Here is a 5,000-nt window from a genome sequence, read left to right as displayed (position 1 = left end):
AAGAATTTTTGGTTTCTCTCAATGATGCTTTTTAAAGATTCTCCATTTTGCTTGTTAAGTCGTTAAAGTAAAAATAATAATAGTAACAATAATAATAATAATAACAATAAAATAGATAAATAAAAAAGTTAAAGTATTTGGGTCATTACTGAAGTAAATATTAGAGATATTTTAAGATTTATTTTGAAAACGTAGGGCATTCCACTTGTAAATTCATGATTATGGTAATTTCTAACCTCCTTTTTGCATGCAATTTATCCCTGTATCTCAATTAACATCTTCAATCAGTTAACTCATCTCATTTCACACCTTCAGACAATTAATTGATCTCGATTCAAATCAACCAATCATCTCATTCCACTTAAAATCAACTAATCATTTAATTTAATTTCAAAGGAACCAGTCATCTCGCCTCAATTCCAATCAACCTATCAGCTCATTCCAATGTACATCTTTAACCAATCAATTCTTTCCAATTTACCCCCCCCCCCCCACGTTCATCTCTCCCAATCTATCCATTTAATCAAGTCAAGTGTGTGTGTGTGAGAGAGATAGATAGATAGATAGATAGATAGAGAGAGAGAGAGAGAGAGATAGAGAGAGAAACAGAGCCGTTGTGTGTGTCTGTTTGTGTGTGTGTGTGTCTGTTTATGAGTATGTGTGTGTGTTTTTTGTTTTTTTGTGGGTGTGTTAGTGTGTGTGTGTGTGTGTGTGTGTTTTTTTTGGGGTTTTGTGTGGGTGTGTTGTTTTGTGTGTGTGTTTTTGTGGTGTGTGTGTTTTGTGTATGCTTTGTTTTGTAAGAAGGGAGAATGATAAATTTTGTAAAAACAAAGAGTGGACGGAGTACTAAGAGAGAGAAGAGGGGAAAAGAGATTGGGGGGGAGAGAGAAGGAAACACACACACGTACAAGATGTTTGTGGAAGAGGAGAGAGGAAAAATGAGAGAAAGAGTCTGTGTGTGTGTGTGTGTGGAGAGAGAGAGAGACAGAGCAGGACGATAAGAGCGATAGACAGGGGGACAAAAGAGAAAAAAGAAAGAGAGGGGAGCGGAGTAAGACAAAAAACCGCAAAAAAAAAAATCTATTGAAAACGGGGAATCGCCCCTTTTATACGTAATTCAATAGGCGAAAGTTTCCATTCGTGTTTTCATTTTCGAAAAAGAAAAAAAAAAATTTCACCCCAAAAAGTAAAAAGGTAACGACCTTGCCATCAACATCAGGGCTCAGCTATACGTCCCCTTTAAACTGTACTTCCCTAAAAAAGAAAAAAAAAAAAAAAAAAAAAAGATGGTTGTGCATTGATAATAATGGTGATTATGATGGTGATGATGATGATCCAATGACGATGATAATGATAAAAATACAACCTCGTAATAGTTGGGTAATATAACGATGGGTTTTTGTGGTGATGATGTGATGCAAACGATGTAAAAATTTCAAAAAAAATTCTAGTAATGCGTACTACTAGTATTTTAATCTTTTGTCGTGTTGTAATTGCAGAAAAAGAGATAAGTAAAGATAATGATGGTTATACGATTATTGATATTAATGAGGATGGTTATAAAATCAGTACTAATAATGATGGTTATAAATGATAATGATGATTATGGTTATAAAATCAATTTTTGATTATCAAAACTTTTTCCGATGGGCGTCATTTAAAAGTGGGGGGGTGTCTTGGTCTATAGTGAAAAAAGACGCTTGAATGTAGTGTGTGTGTGTGTGTGTGTGTGTATTGCTAACACTGCACCTGTTTGCCACGGGATGTAAAACTCTTTCATTTTTCATTCTCGCTTTCTCTCATTCTGTGGGAATTGTAATGATGAATAGAAAAATCATGATAAAAGTAGGAACAACAGTAATGACAATAGTAATGGAATAACGCCAGTTTGTTCATAATTATGAATGATTAATAGAGACAGAGAGAGAGAGAAAGAAAGATGAGAGAAGAGAGAGAGAGACCGAGAGGGAAAAGGGGAAAAAGAGAGATTTAGATGAGAGGAAGAGATAGAGAGAGAGGTTGAGAGAGAGAGGCGAGAGAGTGAGAAGGGAGAGAGAGAGTGGGAGAGAAGTGACAGTGACAATGACAGTGACAATGGCAGTGTTACAGAGACAGAGCGACAGACCGTGGGTTGGGGAGCACAGAAAAAACAAAACAAAATAAAACATGAAAAAATGAAATAAAACTTAAAAAAAAGAATTAGAAACAAAAGAGAACCAAGGATAGAGAAAGATGAAAGAAAATAGTGAAAAATTTATAGCACATTAAGAAATTGGAAATACTTTTTAGAATCCTTTTATATAATTAACTTTTTTTTTTTTTCTACCTTTGTTGTGGCAGGTAAGATGAATACTTGACAATGTTAGTTCCTCTCTGTCTGTCTGTCTCTTCCTATCTTTCTTTTTTCTTCCCTCTCTTTCTCCTCTTTTTCTCTCTTCTCCTTCTCTGTGTTCTCTGTTCTTCTCTCTCTCTTCTTTCTCTCCCTTTTTTCTCTTTCTCTTTCTTTCCCTTTTTCTTCCCTTTTCCCCTCTCTCTCTTTTTCTGCCTCTCTCTCCCCCCTCCCTCTCTCTCTTCTCTCTCTCTCTCTCTCTCTCTCTCTCTCTTCTCCTTCTCTCCTCTCTCTCTCTTCTCTCTTCTTTTTTAGGGACAAACAACAGATAAGGGGTGAGCCAAAAGAGAGAGAGAGAGGGAGAGAGGGGAAAGTGAGGAGAGAGAGCGAGAGAGAGAGAGAGAGAGGAGGAGAGATGGAGAGAGTGAGAGAGAGAGAGGAGAGATAGAGAGAGGAGAGAGGAGAGGAGAGAGGGGAGATAACGACGTACGGAGGCCGTATGTTGTGGTGACCTACTCACGTAATGACAGCGTTGAACAAGTAGCAACTATGTCGCTTGCTTCCCATACATGACTTGCATAAATATCTTTCTATCTATGGAAGTGTATAGCCAAGCGTGTTATATGTGTGTATAGATACATACATGTTTGTGTACAAACCACAATAATAGTTTGTGGGGTGTGGGTGTGTTTATGTGTATGTGTGTATATATCATCTAATCTATTATTTATATTTAAAAATATATTTGTATTCACATTTATATTATATACTTATTTTACAACATTATATATATATATATATTTTTTATATATCAAAACAAACACACATGACAACAACACAAACACACACACCACTCACACTCAACTCACAAAATTTTTATTTAAAAATGTATGTGTGTGTGGTGTGTGTGTGTCTGTGTGTGTTGTGTATGATGATGATAAATTTATTTGTATATAATGTATGTATATATTTACATGTCCCTACATATATATAATTATTAAAAATATATAAAAATTACATTTAATATATGGGTTTGTGTGTGTTTTTTGTGGTTTTTTTTTTTTGTGTGTGTGTTTGTGTGTGTGTGTGGTGTGTAAGTGATATGTGTGTATGTGTGTGTTGTGTGTGTTTTGTGTATGTATGTATGTATGTAGTATCACACACCGTATATTTAAAATATATATTTATATTTATTTATATATTTATTATTTATGTGTGTGTGTGTGTGTTTTTGGGGTGTGTGTTGGGGGTTTTTGGGGGGGGTTTTTTGTTTTTGTGTGTGTGGGGTGTGTGTGTGGGTTTTGTGGGGTGTTTTGTTGTGTGTGTGTGTTTTGTGTGTTTGTTTTGTGTGTGTATATTTGTTACACCACACATATATAATAAATATATTAATATTTATTATATATATATTAATATTTTATAAAGTTTGTTGCTAGATATGTGTGTATTTGTATATACAGGTATATAATGTATTTAATAATATATTTATTATAAAATATTATATATATATGGATGTATGTATGTATGTATTTATATCATAAACATAAAGAAATTTTGTTTATATAAAATTTTATGTATAAATATACATATATATATTTTATGTTTATATACCTAGAGAAGAGAGAGAGAGGGAAAATATAGAGAGAGAGAGAGAGAGAGACGAGAGAGAGAGAAGAGAGTTCGGAGAGAGGATTGAGAGAGGAGGAATTGAGAGAGAGAGAGAGAGAAATATAGAGAGAGAGAGGAGGAGAGAGAGAGAGATATTGGACGAGAGAGAGAGAAGAGAAGAGAGAGAGAAGAAACGAGAGAGAGGATGAGAGAGGAGAGAGATACGAGAGAGAGGAGGTAGAGAGAGAAAAAAAGATTGTGTGTGTGGTTGTTTTATATATATATATTATTTATATTATATTTTTTGTATATATATAGAGATAGAAAGAAAAGAGAAAAAGAGTAAATCCCTAAAGTCTCTCGAAAACACTCAAACAAAGGCAGACATATTTTGAGCTCGTGGTCGTTTCACTTTTTTTTTTTAACCATTATCTTTTTTTTTTTTTCTTATCAACATTTTGGCGTCTGGGGAAAAAGTGGTCCAATTAAGAGAGTAACTAGAAAGAAATAGCGAAAGAGGAGAGAGAGGAGAGAGATAGATGTTGAGGACGAGAGAGAGAGAGAGAGAGATGAGAGAGATGAGAGAGAGAGAGAGACCTGATGAGATTGAGATGAAGAGAAGGGCAATACGAGAAAGAGAGGAGAGAGAGAGGAAGAGGAGGAGAGAGATGAGAGAGGAGAGCGAGGAGAGATGAGTGAGAGAGAGGATTCGAGAGAAGATGATGAGGGAGAGTGAGTGAGAGAGACACGATGAGAGAGATGAGAGAGAGGAGATTGTTAATGAGAGAGAGAGAGAGTGAGCATACGATGAGACAGGAGGAGAGAGATGAGTTGAGAGGATGGAGAGAGAGAGACGAGAGAGAATGAGAGATGAGAGAGGAGAGAGAGAGAGGCTATGCCGAGAGGAGAGAGAGAGAGAGAGAGGAGAGAGAGAGAGAGCGGAGAGAGAGAGAGAAAGCAGAGAGAGAGAGAGAGATGACGGAGAGATGAGACGAGAGAGAGAGAGAGAGAGAGTGAAGAGAGAGAGATGAGAGGAGAACAATCGACGAGAAAGAGAGAAGGA

This window comes from Penaeus chinensis, chromosome 7 (genome assembly GCF_019202785.1).
Source record: "Penaeus chinensis breed Huanghai No. 1 chromosome 7, ASM1920278v2, whole genome shotgun sequence".
NCBI lineage: Eukaryota > Metazoa > Arthropoda > Malacostraca > Decapoda > Penaeidae > Penaeus > Penaeus chinensis.
The sequence above is the reverse complement of the archived record's forward strand: the minus strand, read 5'-3'. Positions refer to the sequence as shown.